At 36.1% G+C, this 21,170-nt stretch overlaps 1 protein-coding gene across 1 annotated transcript in view; it reads left to right on the top strand.

Moving 5' to 3' along the window:
* LOC124166577 (synaptotagmin-11) overlaps positions 1-21,170 on the top strand; it is a 586,809-nt gene that overhangs the window by 62,910 nt on the left and 502,729 nt on the right. The gene's annotated exons all lie outside the window — the stretch shown is intronic.

The raw sequence follows: 21,170 nt of genomic DNA, 5'->3' as shown, positions 1-21,170 counted from the left end.
AAGAATTTGGCAAGTAACCAGGAAAAATCAGTTTCTGCCGCACACAGCGTGATTACTTACGAACTTGAATAGGGTGGTTTAATATTATATTTTTATTGCCGAAATCGAAAGATTGACTCCTGGAGTACGCATTTCACGCTTTTAGATTTTTAAATGACGATATCTATTTTTCGCGATTGAATGAAAAGTGAAAATTTTCTAGCGCGCGAAAACGCAACGGCTAAGTATGAATGATGGGAAAAGCCCGTGTGACGTCATTCTGGTTCCCGCTGCCGTCGAGTGACATGACCTTAGGGAGAGAATATGTGCGGCACTGTGATGCAGGCTGCTAGCAGGTAGCAGAGTACCCTTTGCTTAAATAAGGGTTATTAATACCTTATCAAACGCAGGAAACTTTCCGACAATAGGCAATTTTAATAAGTGATTACTAAGGAACGTTTCCCTGAGCTCTGTGCCTCATGCATGCATTGGTAATCTCAGACGTTGTAAAACTCCTATCTACTCGATAGAAACTAGGTCCCTGTGACGTCACGTGGAGTGGCATCGCATGGGCGCCAATCTGGCCTTTTCTCAAATGCGGTTAAAATTGGCCATCGCCATTCGTCTAAACTGGGATTTCTAAAACCAAATAATTTTTATATTATGAATACACTATTAGTGGGTAACGAATGGCAATCAATGCCTTTCGTTTACATTGATGAAGGAAAGTACCCTATTATACGTCAATTGCGCAATGCGTATCTAATTGATAATGTAATGATCATGATATCGGACTGTAATTATAAGGAAAAATTGATTGAGCCCGAGGTCATATGCCTTTCACCGACTGTGGGCGCATGCCGATTGCAGTCTGATGACTCAGTTTTGACGCTGGCATTCCGAGGTGTTCCGTTTTTTTGTTCAAAGGAAGAGTCACACACGCAAATTGCGGCATTCAGGGGTAGTTAGGGTTCCGAGCGCTACTACGGCAGCAATGGAATCACCACCGAATGCGACCGCTACGTAGCAGCAGAGTGTGAACACTCAGTCATTCCTCTATCCGTCCTTTCGGCCTGAGAACTCGTCGCTGATTGGGAGAGCTCAAATATTACCTCCAGGTGGGCAATAGAGTGTTGCTAGATGTTCCAAAAGTCCCAGCATAGCGACCACTCAACTTTTTTCATCCAGATTAGTTGAGAGTATTCTGTGTGACAGTCAAATCCTGTGAGCGCTCACTTCCCATGAATGTGCTCACTCACTCCCGTCCAAAAAGAAAAACATGGGAAAAACGAAAACTGTAAGTTTAGTGGCACCGTAAAGAGGTGGCGTGGCTCAACTTTGACAGTGAAAAACATAATCTGGCACAACGTATGGCGGAAATTTTGATCAGTGGAATTACCGTGTACCCGAAGCAAAGGGAAATATAAAATATTTTTTGCAAGGTATTTGGTCTAATGGTTCCCAGGAATCTAAATCCCTTTACTTTAATCACTTCTTCTAATAACTTAACTAGAATATTCTGTAAGTATATTGTTTATTTGGTATTCATCCTTGTACAAATACTTTAAACCAAGGGCGGATCCAGGATTTTTTTATGGGGGGGGACAAGGGTCAGACAGGCAAGCAATCGTCTTATACTTGAGATTGAAAACAAGATATAGCAATTACTATACGAAAATTTCTCTTAATTTTAATTTAAAAGTTATTAGTATAAAATTAAATGATTGAGGCTCCGTAATACACAAAACAAAACGAAAGCAATGATAAGCGTATAAAAACTTTGGCCAATTTTTGAAGCGTGCTCCCGTGCCCCCCATAAATCAGCCTATGCTTCCAGCGTATAATTGTAAACTAGTTGCCACGCCTGTTTATTTACTGAGCTTCAGAGAAAGGGCATGCAATTGCTATCTGTTTTAAGACGCTGTCATATTGAAAACAATTTAAGACATCTTTTGGGGGAGACAGGAAAGAATTTCCGCCATGACATTACTATCTGTATGATGTGTCAAAGCCCTTGCTGTTTTTTCCCATCTGTTGTATTATATTAGCTGAATTATAATATATTATGTTGAATGTCAATTGAAACTCATCGAATTGATGCTGAATTAATTAAATCAAATTATTTACCATATAAAATTCGCATTTATGTTGAGAGTATTTGGAGCAAACGCCTTTTGAAGGAGGTAATTAAGAGTGTCCTCCGTGGTATTATATTTAAGTTGATGATAATTTGGTAATTTATGTTCCTTTTTTCTTTAGTTAATATGTAGGCTGAATGAATGTAATGAATTGAACCTCATCTAATTTGAGTAACGTGATTGTGTAGATAAGTTTAATTTAATTTATAATATTTTTATTCAAATGTTACGCACAATATTGAAATGAAAACTCAAAATTTTATAAACGTTGTCAGTAATTTTTATCCTATGACAGACAGGATATTGGTATTATTTTTATATTGGTTTATATTATTGACCTTCAATCAGAGGAAAAAGGTAAATCATTAAGGATTAATTAATCAGGAGTTTTTGGAGGGATATCTATATATTTTTATCTATTTTTTATTGAAAAGGCAGGAAGGCAATCATTTTGAAGGCAATTCAAGATCTACTCAAGGTCGTCTCGGAAGTGAAGAACCATTGAGCGTAAAAAAGTAAGCTCACAAAATTAACAATGTCTTTCTTATAGGCATGTATGCGGTCTATTTGTATACCCTTTTATTAGGACTGTTTCGTAAGCACTGAATCCATAGGGTATTTTACTTTTATCAGGACGCCATCAATACAACAAGCCTTCCTCCTCTATAGCCGTTCCTTCGTTTTGACGTGCACATTTTTACCCTTTACGGTCTTGAATTACTCTGTTGATGGAGATAAAGCATCACCCTTTGCTCAATTTGCACAATATAATCGCAAAATCTTGAACTTCCTGCCCCTTAACGTGCGTTTCACGTGCTACCAACGGCCACCGTGAATTTTTTCGCGACCCCTGGCGAAGCCTCAGTGCCTTTGGGATTGTTCTGAACTGCAATTCGTGCGGTTGATGAGGGCTGAGGGTAAAAATCGCAGTTACTAGCGAAAATTCGAAAAATATGGGCCCATTATCTTGATTTTTGAAAAAGCATATACCATTGAACTCCTCCGTTAACAGATTACGCAAAGGTTTTTTTCATACTTGACTTTCGAGATCATACATTTTAAGGAAACCTGTAATTGAATATAAGTTTGCTATAGTTACTTTGATGCACTCGTTGTTAAGCTTTGAAAATGTATTGATAAGTTTATTGTCCCATGTTCCTTACTTATGTTGGTTTTTGTGGAGTTGACGTTGCTACAGATCACAAAAATTTGTATCACACTCAAAATAGGCAATATAAATTGATCTATGTGACAACACAAAACACAGGTATACACATGTAAATACAGCTGTACATCCTGTAAATGTAGCTGCAAAATAAGTGCAATGAAAAAGTGGTATGATTTTTACTATGCTGGTAAACTCTGCAAGAATATTTTCCGCAATATGCTATGTGAATTATCCCATTAAGTCTGCATTTTTTTCCACTAAAGTGACTTTATTCTTCCCCTTATATGGCATTTGGCCACGAGGCTGTAGAGGGAGTTTTTTTAGCTAAACTCTTCGCTTATAACGCTCCGGGGGACAACAGAATGCAATAAGAAGCCTTGGAGGAGGCACCTTGTCGTCCCGTTGAAGATTCATTTCTGTTGGCACTAAGGATGCATTTTAATCGGTTTTCAAATATGAGACAGTGAACATCAAAGAGGTGCAAGTGGCAAAAATTAAAATTTAGAGTTAACTACATCACATGATAGGGGAAAACCTACTCTGTTTGGTGGTAGGGAGATGTTAGATCTTGACTGGTGCGGGACTTAAAACATCTACCCAGTGAAAACTCTATTTTGTTTGAACCAGTTTAACACAAAAGTTAGCTTTTGCCACTTACATCCCTTTATTTTCACTGGCTCATTTGTCTGCAGCGCAGCAATGAGTGGAAGGCGATCCAATAATTCTCAATATTTTCTTAATAATATTTACAGCCGCGTCAAGTAGAATTTAAAATTACTATTTTGATTAACCGCGTTTTAACAAATATAAATTTTAGCTAATAGCCCTAATTATAGCTTATTTATCCGTAAAATTCGGGTCGTTCTGCACGTCAGCGACGTGAGTGGCGACTTTTTAAACACATTTAAATGTGTGCTTTGTGAAAACGCAACTATAGGCTGAATGAATAATCTCCTATTGTAACATTTGTGGCTTTATCTGAAGAAGAATGTGGTTTTTAGATGCGTGAGAATGATCAACAAATTCCGAGTGTGGGCCGAATTGCACCCAAAATTCCTGTTTGGGTGTGGGATCACCGCACATTTTGCCTTTCGGAAGCTAAATCTGGGATAAATGAACTACATTTTAAACAGTTTCCGTTTCATTAACGTTTAACGAGGTTTCAGAACGATTAAATTCCCTCGATAACGTCAATTTTGAAATTATTTTATTCGGAAATATGTGCCCGAAATTCCAAGCTGTGAACAAAAGTTTCAAAGATTGAACTTATTGGCTGGTATAATTTTTGCTTTTTTTCCGGCGAACAATTGCAGTAAAGTTATCTCAGGTTTCGCACCGGGTCAGATCCTCCATATATCCTTCCGACGTTTCGATGAACAACTCGCCCATCGTCATTCCTTCCCTTGATCCTGACTCCTGGATCTTTGATGACGATAGGCGAGTTGTTCATCGAAACGTCAGAAGGTGATATGGAGAGCCTGACCCGGTGAGAAACTCGAGAAAAATTTACTGTTCTTGGCTGGTGTTTTCCAGCTGGTGTTTTGGTGGATTTTGCTGAACATTTTGAATGACTTAAAATTTGTTTTTCCCCAGAGGTTTTTATTCTGTGTAAAAATAAAGCTTAAGTTATTCATTCAAAATTGAAATTATTATCGTCATCAAAGATATATCGCGGACAAGGCCATTTTTTTTTTGGCTCACCTTGGTTTGTTCTCGCCTGTCTGATATTTTTAACTTCTTGATTATTTAGTCGATGTTTATTTAACCTGCCAAACCGTACATCTCTTCGACTCCTTTGAGCTATGTGTTTCTCCGGGGAATAACGACGTCAACACCTTTATAAGGAGGAACCCAGGGATAGGAGAGACTTACGTTGATAGGCTTCGGAGAGGTATCGTCAAGTCACGTGAAAAATCGTTTTCGCGAATCCCTTTGTTGGAGCTATCCCGCGGGAGAACCCCGGCGCCTTCATTTTTTTCTGGGTCGGATAATAGACGCAAGATAGAAGGCAAGGGGGATTTCTTTTGCGCGAAAATTTGCCGTTAAAAAAGACGTTACTTCTTCCCGAATCGCTTCCTCCTTTCTCTGTTCGAGGGAAGTCGCTTCGTCGTTGGGCATGGGAAAATCGGCTAGATATGCCGTAAATATCTGGGTCGTATTTTATTTTATTATTGAAGGATTTAGAGGACTTGAGTGAACTTCTACTTAGAAATATGTTATTCGCCGCAAAAGTGTCAGAAATAGGTGTTGTCTTTTCTCATTTCCTTCCCCCGAGATTAAAAAATTTACTCAGTTACAAGCAACACGAAGATTTTAGGGAGCTTATACGTGATTTGATAAGTCTTCTGAGCTTTTTATTCATTGTAGTCATCAGGGAGAATGTGAAAGACAGACAACATTATTTCAATACCTATAATTACCATACTTTTTTTATTCCCTGTATTTCCGCGCCAAGGTAGTGCGTTGAGTGATAAGGAATTTGAATGATATATTCTCATGTATTTTCGCCAATCTCAGTTTATACTTTTGAAATTATTTTCCCTCTGAAAGTTATTATGGTTTGCTTGACTAGTGAAAAATCCATTTTATTAATATTAATTTTTACTAATTATTGGTTGTCGTGCTCTACGCTGTGTTAAAAGTGCTATCTGATTACAGTTTATTTTTTAATTCCAATTCAACTCAGGAAAACGTTTCAAATTTTGAGTCCAACAGTTTTTTCTCTAAATCTTACAATTTAGAAGAGCTCTATTTAAGTTGAGTTTACGTTTAGTTAAAGCTAATTTTAACTGAAATTTTACGCGAGAAATGATATGCTGAAATATGTAGTATCCGTTAGGAAAACAAACGAAGCTCCACTACCAGCCCCAAAGATATATTTCAAATCGGTTCATCGCAAATTCGCGTTCACCGGACTTCAGCCATTATATATTATTGGCATTAATCTAGGGGGCTGCATAGAAGTGGCCTCAGGAAGTCCTGTAAAAGCTTGAGTGCTTTATTATCCTGATGGAGCTTTATTTATATTGCCACTTGGAGCGCATGTTAATTGGTTTTCATTTATGTCTGCAGATCGGCGATATGTGTAAAGCGATCCATTAACCTCAATATTTACTGTATAACATTTAATAACTTGAGGATAGCCTTTAATAGCTATTTATTCGATGGTTATTATCATCATGAATATAAATTTCGATTAATAGCCCTGATTACAGCTCATTTCCTCGTGTCATTCGGATTACCCTGCCCTTAGCGGGTTTAACATTGTGAAGAAACTGGCTCGTTATATCTTTACCTCCAATATACGTTTTATTTAAATAATAGTTCAATATTTTTTGCCTTTAACGGGTAACTCTCTATTTTGCGCATTTTTACTACGTCTAGCCACAAGATAAACAACTTTTCGGTTTAATGATTTTTTAATGCGCAGTGGGTGATAGCACATCTTGAGGCTAACAAGAGAATTCTTCATTGTAATATTCGTGTTTGCGGGCACTATTTCCTTCTCCCTCTCATTGCTTCAACTGTGGAAATCGAAATTGAAAGAGGTCGGAGATGAGGTCATTGAACGCAATGAAAAAGACTTGGAAAAACGAACGTTTATAGGCTAAACGAATATCTATCTGATCCACCAGCTGACGCCCACTGGGCTGAAATCGAAAAAAGATGACCAAAATCGATTTTCCTCATTTTTATTTTGGAAAAATTATTACATTTTCTAATTTTTGAATAAACAGAATACATATTACTGAAATAATTTTTATTTTTAAGTCGTTTTTGTTTTAATTCAGGTGAGGTCTGTCAAGTTAATATAAAATTATCTCAATTTTTTCCTATTTTTAAAAAGAAGATTGACTCAAGTATCTAGCTGCAGTTGCATTTTGTTTTAAAATGCCTTAATTAAAAGCATATCAAATTAACAGCTTAGCCCCAGTTGTTGAAAATACAAGGGAGATGTCAGCCTAATTTCTAATTACTCTAAACGTAACTTGCGACGAGACAATAAAGGCAGTAAATTCACACGCCAGGAATATTCTACATGCCGTACAAATTTATATAAGGTTGCCTATGTTTAAAGTTTTTTGAAGGATTTATAGGATTTGAGTCTACGTCTACTTAGTAATACGTTATTCACCTCAGGGGTCTTTGTTCTCAGTTCATCCCTCCAGATTAAAACATTTGCCTGGTAAAAAAATAGCGAAGAATCCCTGATCGTTCCACCAGCAACGGACGCCAAAGGTCGGGAGACATAAAAAATCACGTATCGATCCCCAAAAATGACAAGTGGAAAACTCTTTTTAATAATAAAAAAAGGTTGAAAAACAAAAGAATGTTTGATTGTGAGTGTTAGAATTAAGTTACTTTGGTAAAATCTTTACATAAAGGCCGCGATAATTTCGAATGAAAATTATAAAAATTTTGAAATAGAAACTTCATCATTTATTTTTCATGCGTGATCAACCTTTTTCTTATAATTTTCAGGTAAGCGTGGGCGATCTGACGTCAGTTGTAAAGATTGCAGTAAAGTTTTTTCGTCTATGAAATCAACTTAATATAGAAATAGGTAAGCAAAGTAAATCCTCTCCTCCCATTAAAGTTTGCTAATGCACGTATTTTGGCCATGTTTTTTTCAGTCGCTTCACATGTGAAGGATAATCTAAATGGAAACCAGATATTTGTAATTTGACTACCTACGTGGCTGGGTTAGGATTTTCCTCTTTTTATATCACATTGCGTATGAATGACTGTTTTTAATTGACCTAATTACTCAATATTACATTAAGAATACTTTTATTTCGCTGAATTTAACTTTAAATATGGGTCAACTATTTTATATGGAAAATTTACTTTTGGTTAACATCCTTTCGGCAAGCGTGGCATTGTTACTGTGGACTTAAGTGGCTTTAGAGGTTAATTCGGGTGTATATTGAATCTTACTTTAGGATATAAATTAATTCGCCAGTGAAGGATGTGTAGGAAGGGTGTAGCCTAATCATTTATATTTTTTAAAATTACTTTTTGAATATAATATGGATAAATACACTACCTGGCATATAAGATCAACTTATTATCTCAATGGATTAATGTGTTTCATAGGAAAATAAAAATCAAATAATCGTAATAATTGTAATTTGGCTACCTACTTCGCAGGAGTAGTGTGCTCCTCGTTATATGGCAGATTACATATAAATGACTGGTTATTAGTGACTGATTTTGTCAATATTACACTACATGTGCTTTATTTGGCTAGATTTATCACTAAATAATGATTTTCTTTATGGTAAATTGATTTGATTGAATAGCAGAAAAATAGAAATGTAAGTTACGTGCGCCAAATCGAAAGATAATGTTCCGAATCACAAAAATATTTATATCACTCAAAAGAGGCAATACAAATTTATCTACGTGGCAATGCAAGCAATTTCTATATCAATATCAATTTATTTTAAAGTAAGTGTAATGAAAAATCGGTATGATTTTGACTAGGCTGGTAACCTCTACGCGAATTGTAGTCGCAATATGCCATCTGAATTATGTCATGAACTCTGCACTTTGTCTCCATTAAGGTGACTACTTTCTTGCCCTACATGCCGTATGAATACAGTGGGGTTGCCTAGGGAGTATTGTAAGCTAAACTCTTTGCTTATAAACGCTCCGAGGGACAATAGAATGCATTAAGAATCCGTCCCTGATGGCAAAAACTGAGTAAACTTTCTTGGAAGAAGTTTGGGTGACCTATAAAGAGTCAAAACGACCAGACGCCTTACAAAGTGACGCATGACTTCTCAGCGAATACAGCAAACGGCGGTCTTCACCTTAACCAAGGAAATTACCCATGAGAACATTTTCCCTGCGGTATTTTATCCTGGCCATTCTTTATGTCTGGTTCATCGCGACTTTCTTTCGTGAATATTTTGACTTTATGCGTAGGGGACGTGGAAAAACTTGATAGTTTCGACACCATTAAATTAAATGCTCCAACTTCCCGAAGTAAATTACTTCTTAAATCCCTACAGATGACTCAAACTTTTCACCTTAGGGGACCACAGGTGAACAGAGTATAGGCTTAGGGCGTTTCCGAAAGCGCCCATAATCAAGGCAACTTTATTTCCAATTCACTTCTCATCTACATCTACATAGTACCCCGCAAGCCGTGTCATTAGGAGTGTGGCACGGGGTCTTAAGGCACAAGTATTTAACTATAAAAAGGAAATTCTCTTTCGAAGTTCCGTCTAGGATTCATTCACCCTTAGAGTGCTGAAACGTTTCTATATGTTTGTTATAAAATTTTTGTTGCTACGTGGATATCTTGCACTTTGGCACTTTCCCTCACCATAAGTATCATAAACGGGCTTAACTCTACCCTCGTGGCAGATGTTGCCTTTTTCTTGCACTGACTGGCAGCTAAAATCGTGAATTCCCGCTGCTGAAGGATTAAATTCCGTTATTGTTGGGGGAAAAACTAATTCCCACGACTATCCGTTCGGCGAAATATATCTCTTAAGTCATCGTTACTGTCGCATCTGGAAACATAAAAGTGGACCAAATATGATGACGAAAGACAACGTTCTCCTATGAAAATTTACGAATTACCCCTAACGGAGAATATAATACATCTAGCGGTCATCACCGAGTTAAAAAAATGAGCATTAAATTCCCTGTAGTAAACATAGTACCGAAGCTACGATGGCCTCTTGTTGTCCCTTCCGTCGGAGGTAGTTCGTATGACCATTGTCAGATTTGACTGTTGTCTTTTGTCTTCAAGTGAACTTGAAGAGGGGTTAACTTGATTATTTTCTCTTTCGAAAAGGCGCTTATATATGAATTTTGTCATTTTTTTGTCAATGATTTAATCATACTATTAATCGGAAGGAAGCTATTTAATTTGGTCGAAAAATATAATAATATAATAAGTAGCTTGTTGAGCTGGTGATTTTTGTCAGTAACATATCTTCATATTGGTTTTCAAAAATTTCTTCATGATCTCCTCATGATTTCTTTGGTCATGATCTCTTCAATGCTTGCACTTGCATGCAAAATATTATTTGATGATATTGAATTGATTTCAAATGGCTCAGCGATAAAATGAGGAATTAAATTTTCAAGAAGCTATTTACTCGGAATGAGATCTGATCATACTATGAGTGAATTTTCTGTGCATCGCTGGTATTATTGTTTGTGAGGATACCTAAATCTCCAGTATTGACGATCAATTGATGATGGGCTAAAATGAAAATTAAAGAGCTTTACTTTTAAATGAAAGCATGAAACCAAGCTGTTAGATTCACTGATCCAGTGTTTCCGCTGGACGGTCAGTTTGGGTCGGTGAGGTTAGAGATCGCCTCGAACTAAGCCTCTGAGGGGTGAAATTCCCGCACTCAGAATAAAGAAGTTTCCAATTGGCTTCACTGGGTATTTGAATCAAGGATCCTATTAAAATAGTCCAACCGTCTCATTTACTATGCCCATGAGTATAATAATGATATCTGTTTTCATCGTTTTTATTTTCTTAATAATTTATTGAAGTATGAAGGTAGATGTGAGAAATTACTACATTTCATCCCTATGATATGACCATGCATGCTATGCCATGGACAATTCGAGCTATTTTTCTTATTGTAAAGTTATTGAAAATGTCTGAGAAACCATATGATAGGGAAAGAACAATTTTTTAAACTATATATTTAACTAATAAAAATTGGGGAAAGAACATTTAATTAACGGGGAAATAACAGTTAATTTGCAAATATTTAACACGAACAATTAGTCTTTTATTCTATTTATGTATCTAAATAATCTGTAAGTATACTATGGCATCTTATCGTCTACATTTGAACAGCTTGCTTACTCCCCTTTATAACATTTCCTTCGGGACAACGAACTTTAGCGGCAGCTTGGCGTACCGCGACCCCCACCAAACTATGTGCTACTTACTACAATTTTCCGTAGCATATTATGGGACAGGAAACGTAAAATAATTCTGTTAATGTCAGGGAGCATTTGACACTAAGCTGGTATGATATTGTACCTCATTATGTAATTAGCTACTTATTTGGTTTTTGGAAGCAAGACTAATCAACAAAATTCGTAGATTCAGCCACAGAAAATGTAGACTTGATCAAAATAACCCTCAATTTGGCAGTTTACCTTAATATCTGTTTGGAATTATCTCAGCTGTTCATTGAGTACTAATCGCAAGGAATGATTGGGAAATTTGGAGAAAAAATTAAATTTTGGTGTATGCATTGTCATTAACTTTACATAAGTCAGCAAATAGGAATGGCCTTATAATTAGAAAGGCAATGGATAATTCGGGTAACAAGTGAAAGCGCTCTATAAATTATCTAAAAAAAGACAATGTCTGCTGAAGAAAAAAAGCAAAAGGAGAAATGAGATCAGTATTTGAACTGAGTCACATTTCCTTACGGCCCTCGGGTACTGAACCTACGCTACTTTCTCCCATTTCCGAATATAAGCATAGCGTGGGAAGGCGAAGCACATGCATTTATGATATGGTACTGCGTCTGATGGAGGAACGCATCAGCTGTGAGCCCCTAGGGAGGGACAGGGTGGAATAGCGCACCATTTCCTGTTGCGCGGCAGGGCTTTCCTTTTGGGAAAGGCGGTAGATATTCTTCCCGGCTTTCCCTCCACTATGTCCCGGGTCATTCTGAAAGGGGAACAAAGCCATAAAAAACCTTCGACTCGCTCCCCAACACTCCCCCTACCGTTGTGTCTCGGCTGGCTACCTTCCATCCAACCGCAACCTTATGACCTTTCCCTCGCCGTCTTAAATACCGGAGGAGTTTCGCTTCATGTTTATCTCCACGCTTTATAAATCTCCTCGTCTGGGTTTTCATTAACGTTTTGTGGAATGAAAGAACCCTGAAGGAAGGAACGGTGGGTTTTCCAAAACTGTTGGAAACTTTTGATGACGCACTAATATCGACGTTCTTTTTTTCTTTTCCTTCCGCCAGGATAAAGTCTATTCCCAACGTATTGTTTCAGCATGAACTCACCGCTAAGCCAGCGCTTGTGCTCCTTTAAAGGGCTCAGCGATTTTATAGAACGTGTGCTCAATTTGGAGAAAATAAGCTGGAGAGCTTATACTTGGAAGAAACTTATTTGTCAACTTTTTTTTAACCCTGTTATCCGTATTACGACCTGGTAACAATGTACTTTACTATCTTACGAGTTATTTCACGGATAAATGTTCCAATTAATTAGTTTTTAATTCGAGTTATTTCTTTTTAGCATTCTATAAGCGGTCAAATCACTCGTTAATTATGGTTAAATCAATTTCCTGTGTGGTACTTCTAACGCGTTCATCATTTGTGTTATCATGGGACTGATTTGCAAAAACTGTGTTAGACGATAAAAAATAGTTAAAATTATATGTTTTGTTTAAATACCCTTCAAATAAATATTAATTAGGTTTCAATAGCATGCCTTACTTTAATAGTCTATTTATTTCATTTTTAAACGATTCGTTATAATTACTTTGTAAAATCATTTATTAACTTAATATTTTAGCTGTATTTATTTCTAATTTATTTCTTCCTCTAACTTGGAATGCGATGGAATTCAGTGAAAAAAACGCATTATGAATTACGTGGATGCTAATTACCTTGATTAAAGCCTAAATAAAATATTAAGATTCCTATTTAACAGAAGTGCAAGGAGTTCATGTGTGCTATCTTTGGTCACATGCGCCGAAGCTTTCCAGTATTCTTATATTTTTTTCTAGAATATCCCCAATAACCAGTAAAAAGGCTAGTAGTTTAATTTCGAACTACTATATAAGAAGAATAGTAAAATTAACACTCAAAGAAATATATTAAATTGCTAAAAAAGAAGCAAATTCTCATGTTCGAGGATTCATGCGTTATTATTTGGTGTTAAAGGAACTTGACAAAAATTTTCGTATGTATTGTATTAGTCTTGCATTTTAGTAATAAGAAGGTTTTATAATCATGATAGGTCATGTTCACTCTTAGTATTACTAGTAGTACTTAGTATTACTAAGAGTGAACATGACCTAATGATAATTTTCGTTTCAATCGTCTCCCGCCGATATTTCATATCGAATAAATTTCTTTCTTATGTCCATTTATTCGTTGTTACCAATTTAAGGTTTATGATTTTTACCTAATTCGCTGGTGCTAATAAGGAATTCGCGTAAATTTATATTTCCTTTGAAAAATATTTGATTTTATTTCATATTTCCACCCGTTTACATCTGGTTTAGTTACCTCTATGATGCCTATTTATGAATGAAGCCAGTCAGCTATGGTATTTCACTCCAATAGCTGCTTCGTTTAAAGAATTGACTTAATCTCTGAGTTCCACATCTCAGGAAGAGAACATGATCCCAGAGAACATCATATGGTTTCCCGTACTTTTTTAACTTCTTCCAGTGCGATCGGCTCAGAAGTTCTGGTTTTCGAGAACACCTCATTTCTTTATTATTTCCATTATTCATTGTGCAATCTGGGAGGAAAGGCAGGGAGTGGATTCTGCCTTTGCTTTTGTTTTGCGAGAATCTCATTTTTCCTGTAGAGCTTTTTTTTCTGGAAGTTTCAGTTTTTAGGGAGCAGCATACATTTTTGCGGAAGTGCTTCTTCGTGATTTTATATCAGGATTTAACTTTGATTACTATGAATTTCTTATTCATCTTTGTTTATTTATAAATCATTTCGTATTTCTTTGGTAAAATAATTTGTAAATGTTGTTGTTATTTTGGGTTAGAAGAAATTATAAATATTATTATACACTCATCATTTCCCATATCTTTACGTAAGGGTCATCCCACATCCATCGACAAACGCTTGTCTCTTAGTGTCTCAGATTCTGTTGAAAATTCTGCCGATCCCCCTAATACTTAATACCCCGAGAACGTTTTGATAAAAAAGTTATTTGTGAGTTTTATGCACCTTTTAATTTTTTCACAATTTTACCAAATAAACTTGGCTATACAAGGATCACAGTAAGTTAGCACTTAGCCGTTGAACATGTAGCCGATTAGTAAAAACCTTTGATGCTACACCGGTTAAATGGGATGGAAAGGTGACCTTGGGTTGGGTAATGTACCTCGCAAAGCAAACATCTATTACTTATATCAGGTGATCGCGTCAACATCACATAGCTTTCTAGCTTTTATAAGAAAATATGAATATTTCGTGGAAAAGATCTTTTATGTTTACGAATGTATATACAAGAATATTTGCATTGTTACATCGCTTCTAAATGGCCACCTTTGAAATATGATTTATTGTGATGAGTAAAACCACTTCTCTCAAAATTATAGGTTAATTTCGTCTTTTTACTATAGTGTCTTCATGTGTAGATATTTATTAAGAAAATTATTAAACTTCTATCTTCACCTTCTGGAACCAACTTTTTTCACAGTTTTTCTTTCATTACTGCACATCTATAGACAATTCTCTTTTTTTCTTAAGGCCTGTTTACGCGATACAATAACACGTACGTACATGTCTGTTATCATGAATGACTTTTGTGGACGGGAACGGAACATATGCGAATGCATGAACAAAATTAGAACAGGTTCTATTTTCTGTGCATGCATTCGCACAAGTTGGGTGGTTACACGGTGCATTTTGGCGTTTATTCTCGCGTTCATACACTTGTGTTACATACACATACACCGTACGTGTTAATTCACCATGTAAAGAGGCCTTTGAGAGTATATTTCAATAAATGGCTATTGTCACATTATTTCTGAGGATAACAATGTTCATTACTTCCCAGTCATCTTCTCCGCGCTTTAGTCCAAAAACGTTCCTTTCCCATTGGTTTGAATGAATCATCTTATTGTGATGCGAGCTTTTGTGAGCGTCTTAAAGAAGAAATTATGACTTCCTTGACGTTTTAAAGTTCATCCGCCTCTTAACAATGAATGAACCGAGAGTCCAAAAGTTTCCGTTCCTCCGGTTCAAAGCGTTCGCCATTGTTCCACGTGCACCGTGTGTGGGCGGTCCGTTCCTCCCTACCACTCTGCCACGCGTCTCTTGCCGTGATAGGGGAAGACAGCGCGTGGATCGATAGGCGTTTATGAATGCCCGGACTCGCGCAGTGCGCAGAATGTCTTTGTTCAACTATTGCTCTCCCTGACCTTCAGGTCACTCTCTGCCTTACCCCTCTCAGTATGCCCAGGGACTCGAGGCCACTATTTTCATTTATTTTTTTAACATAATGTGCAGGGTATCTTAAATATGCCGCTATTTGTACTTTTTGTTGGATAATTTTATGTCACTGGGGCGTAGTTTGTTGTTAAAAATTGGCCATGTGATATGTAGATTTTTGAAAGTTTTGTACATCAAATTAAAAAAATATAACCTGAAGATCTTGATGGAGACTTCCGTGGAGTAATGCAGTGGGCTAAAGCTAAGGTTTCAAGTTTTTTTTCGATTTATCTTTGTGACGACAGTTTCACATTCACTTCTTAGCGATCATCACTTCAAAACTGAAGACGCTTGCTATAAAGACGGCTAAAATGTCGTCAAAAAGATGAATCGTCGAGGACAAAGTTTAATACTTTGTATGAGAAATATCAAGTTTAATACTATTCACGCCATAGAAAATGCAAACCTAGCTGCGCTAATAACCATAAGATTCGGTCACCAACATGTTTTGCTCCTGGATTTCAGAAAGTGGTAGCCTGCGTTAGGTTTTCCAGGGAATGGACATGCAGACATTTATGCACGTCTATGTCCTGGGTGATGAAAATCCTACACAGTCCTCACTCGAACTCAAGACCCCAAGACTAGTAGGCAAGGATTTTCCTTCGACACACCCGAGGCCGAATTTCTAAAGTGGTTTTACACTGAGACTTTTCTAATGAAGGATCCGCAAAGTGTTTGTTTTTATTCGGAATTCATTTATACCTAGTATATTATTAAGGTTATTTACATTTTTCTCCACTTTGGAATACTATTTTTTTCACAAAATATTCACTCTAATTTTTAGTTACTGAGTGCACTGATCTATGAACTCCAGAATTTTAATGTTAATCCAGAATTCTGGTTCTTTATTCTTTCTTCCAAGAAAGTTCTCATTTATCCTCTCCTGTTTCTATTTGTTATTCTGCCGCGCCCTGTTTATTATTTTTTTGTTGGTCTTCAGCAAACATTTAGCCATTTTTCTAATAAATTCCAGATGTTAATGATCTCGTGTGATATTTACATATTATTTTTTGTGCCCTTTTTCCCTTTTCTAACATCGTGTTTAATATTTTTATTTATAAATGCAGCTGGATATTTGCTTGAAAATTATTTTTGTGTAATCGCTTTGGTTGACTTTATTTTGGAACCAATTATTCCAATGAATTTTTCTCTCTTTTTTTCATCAGATCGGGAGAGCTCATTCTTACAGAGTTCATTAAGGCCCATAGGCTTTGTAGGACTTTCCATTTTAATTGTATAACTGAAGTGTTTCAAATGATTCAGAAGAAACTACGACTGTGAGTTAAATTTCTAGCCATAGTTCTTCTATTTTTACACACTCCTTGTAAAGTGTTCCTCTTACTCATTATTCTTTTTCGATGTTTTTCATCATTGTTGTATTGATATATGTTATTAATTACGTTGGATTGTTTTTTTTTTACAATTTTATTACAATTCCTTTTTATTTTCATTTTGTCTTTCCTGCTTAAGTTCTGGAGTGACTTTTAAGAAAGATTTTGTTCGTTTGTTTAAAACTAGAAGCAAAATTTTCCTATCGTGATGCTCTCTGAACAACAAAGTTCCTACGATGACATATTTTCTGGGATTATTTTCTGGATTTCTCTTCTTCTAACACAAAAACAGGCTTTCCATTTTACAGCCTGTCAGACCCAGAGGTCTGAGGGAAATCGTTATCGTACACAACATCGTATGAGCAACTGTTTCGAAAGCCCCAAATTTGATAAAGCTCTTTAGATATGTCTACATCCACGTACAAATTATCATTTCCTCATTTTACAGTTTTCCTTAAGCTGCTTATAAATTGATTCAAGTGGAGAGTTTGATTAGAATTTGCTAGAACCGGATAAGAAACAAAATTATGTGTTGTAAGTAGTGGCGCCGACTCCATGGGGCCTGAGGGGGCCCGAGCCCCCTCAAAGATTCGTTTGGGGGGGCGGAGCCCCCTCAATAATTCAAGAAAATTATTATGTTGTATTATGCCTTGTGAAATCACATAAATATTGGTAATTTTTATTTCCCATGTTTGACGATAGTTACCTTTTAAAATAAATTCAACAATGTGTGTTGAAACAAATAATCATAAGGTTAAGCAGGTTATGCAGGTTAACTGAATCAAGTGGTGTGAATCATGGTAGTGTTTCGGTGCTGCGACACACTTTGAATTTAACCTCTTCCCGGGGCAAGACCTCCGATATGGGCCCCCCAATATTTTTTATAAGTCGGCGCCCCTGGTTGTAAGGTTTGAGAAAGTCGTTGATAGAAATGAGTACGGCAGAAAATCTTGTAACTCCACTCAACAACTTGGTGTACTCACAATTACGTTCTCAGTGCTGTAAAATTCACTAACCCGTACATATACCTTAAAATGTTACGAACTATCAAACACGATACGCGTTTCAGTGTTATACCTAAGGGCATAATTCTAACAGCGTGCTACATTTATCTCAAGGCTCACCTGTTATATTAAAATAAAAGAAATTATTTGTCAATTACATAGGTGCAGGAATTATTTTCAGCAACGGACAGTATATTAATGGCTTATATATCAATATTATCAACTTCCATTTAACAATAAAGAATTAAGTTCCATTAAAATAATTCCATAATAAACTGAGGATGACGTCTAACGTTGAAACCATGGTCGTGAATAAATATTAATGTGAAAGTACAAAGTTCTTCTTTCTTAATTTAATCCATAATAAACATAAAAAAAAGGTGAATCGCCGCAGATAAAGTTTTATACTTTGTATGAGAAAGAAATCAAGTTTAATACTATTCACGCGATAGAAAGTATATTGTAGCAGGTGATGGTATTTTGTGAAAACTCTGTAGTAAGCCCTGATTAAGTTAGAAAGTAATTTGTGGCTAAAGAATCATATTAATTAATACCTGATCAAATAAGCAATCTGGAATTACTTGTTATTGATGGAAATTAAGTCCCTTTTTTATTTTGTTGGAATCCTTAAACCACTTCTTTCATTCCTATATTTTGGCAATTTTATTTATAAATGCCAACTAGTATTTCACTCGAATGGTTAAAATTTCTTTGATGCTACTTAGATATATTTGTCATTTTCAATGTCATGTAGAAAGGGAGGAGCTTTGTCATTGCAATGTACGTACAGGAACAATATTATTTTCTGATGACTTCAGCTTATTGAAGCCCCATGTATGATGTTTATGTTATAAATCTCAGCAGCCTGAAAATTTATCATCCTGCCGGAATAGAAAGGATAACTCCATTCTGGTGGAGGTAGGTTCCACTGTCTAAAAATCGATAAAATGTTGGAAAGGGCATATTCGCCCGGAGCGCCGAGCTCCACCGTTGAGTAAATATTTCAGAGGCTGCGCACCCTCTCGTGAACTTGGGCGAAGGTGCTCTCATATCTCTCCAAAGAGAATGCGCACATGAGGATTCAGAATGGGGAGACTGTGGTGCGACCCCTTCCACCAATGCTCTCGTCAGAAGCGATCCAGTGCCTTTCACCCGAACCTTGCATCTAAGTAGGAAAACCGTCCAAACCAAGTTCCATCAGGCTAAATACCTGTCGACGGAGCTTGTTAACAACAATTATTTCAAGCTTATAAAATAGTAAATTTAACATATAATAAGGCAAGTCAGGCTCACGGGCTAAGAAAAAAATAAACCTCTTACTACACAGTCAAATAGGATACTATTACATTTCTTAAACCATTTTCCTATAATTGAATAAAATAAAGTTTGTAATAATACATTATTTTTTGATAATTATAATTTATTAGCCCCCAATATTTCAAAGCATACCATCATCAAATGTAGGAAAAATCATGATAAAGCAAATACACCAACAAATTTATAGGAAGTTTCATCGGTCTAATATTATTGTAGTGAATATTAAACTTGTTCACAGAGAAATTTTATAGAGCTACAATAGATCAATATTTACTTTTTATACTTGTTGTTCACCAGGAAGTTTATTGAAAATATTTATTCTTGCATACGACACACTTTTCTTTCGTAGGAGGTATCTCATGTACTGTAAAGCTAAAATTGCTCATAAGCCAAGTTTGATAGAATGTATGCCCGAATGCGAAGGAGAGGAATTTACATTTTTCATCGCAAACAAAAGGACATTTAAAATTGAAATCAATAGAAGTGTTAGTATTTTGTCTTTTATGAACACACATATTGCAAGATCCGTTAGGTTTGCACAAGTTGCTGACTGCAATTACGTAAATTGAAATAAAAATGAGTTTAACATCTTTCGATAAAATCGATTTCTATAAGAGATTAAAATAATCATAATAAAATCGATTTCTATATGAGATTAATATTTCCTTAAGAGTCAACAGAATGTGGGAAATCAGTTTCCTAATTATTTAGGGTAGGTTGTGGCGATAGTATCCACCTACCACAACTTCATACTGTTTCACAATACCGCATTGGCTCTTTTAAAACCTATGCAGCGATTTTTCATCTTTTTTGATGATTTTTTTCATTTGTATATCCGAGAAAATAAAGTTTTGCTTGTACCACGTATCCTTCACCTCTCTAATTTAGACATTAAATCATCATCAAAAAGCGTACGCATGTGACAATGGTGGGTCAAGCTTAATGGAATCACTCAATAATTTTTTTACAGAATATAAATGCTTTCAACCCCGTTTTTGAGACCTTGCTCCCATCATTTTCACCTTATAAAATAAACGTTGCGCGTCAAATGTAAAATTAAAGCATTTTAACTGCGCGAGTTCATTCAGCTAAGATGTGAGACAAACCTTCTTCTCAGTGCATCTTCAAACCAACCAAAGCTATCTCTCTACCTTTCACTATAATTAGAATGTTACTTCATGTAATAATCAATCCATAGAAAAAGTTTTCCCCGAGGTGTGCAAAAAACTGTTAAACGCAAAATTAGTTCAAATTTCCCCCTCCAAAGAAGAAGGAGTTAACGACTACTTCTGGCGGCGCTATTTTTCTGGAAAAATGTCCTAACAACTAGGAACTTAAATTTTTTTTTCAATTTCATTAGCTTTAAAATGTCTATTTTTTCATGGTATGTTTTATTTTTACTGGTGCCTGGCTTCTTCTTTTCATCTCTCATGACTTATATTTCCATTAAATCGATAATTAGAAATTGGTAATGAAGTTATAATTTTTGAAAAGAGAAACTCTTCATAATTCTTTCCCTTTGACAATTCAAAAATATGAACGAATTGCCGCCATCTGACTTTTATCTTCCACATAATTACCTATATAGGCCTTTTTTTTCGGAAATTTGCAGTAGAGCGATCGATTGGAATAGAGGTCGTTGGAATTGGAATGTCCGTTCCACGTGCCTTGCGTAGGCGGTCTTAATCAGTCTTACCGCTCAGCGACGCATCTATTCATGGAGGCGATGTATTTCTTCCTTGAGGGTATAGCCCGACGAATTACTGCGTGTGCGAGGCCATTGTTTTAATTAGATCTCCTGTTTGCACGTGATTATCATAAAATTAGATATCTGAAGACCATGCTGTCAAAGTCACATGTATCATAAAGACACAACCGAATGAATACAATGTTTGGTTCTTTCCCAGCCATCGACAGATGTAAAGATTTCTCGGGTTTTGCACCGGGTCAGGTCCTCCATGTCTCCTTCAAACGTTTCGATGAAAAACCGTCCATCGTCTTCAGGGATTCAGGACTCCAAATTTATCGAA

Source organism: Ischnura elegans, chromosome 10 (genome assembly GCF_921293095.1).
Source record: "Ischnura elegans chromosome 10, ioIscEleg1.1, whole genome shotgun sequence".
In the NCBI taxonomy this organism is placed as follows: domain Eukaryota; kingdom Metazoa; phylum Arthropoda; class Insecta; order Odonata; family Coenagrionidae; genus Ischnura; species Ischnura elegans.
The sequence above is the reverse complement of the archived record's forward strand: the minus strand, read 5'-3'. Positions and strand labels throughout refer to the sequence as shown.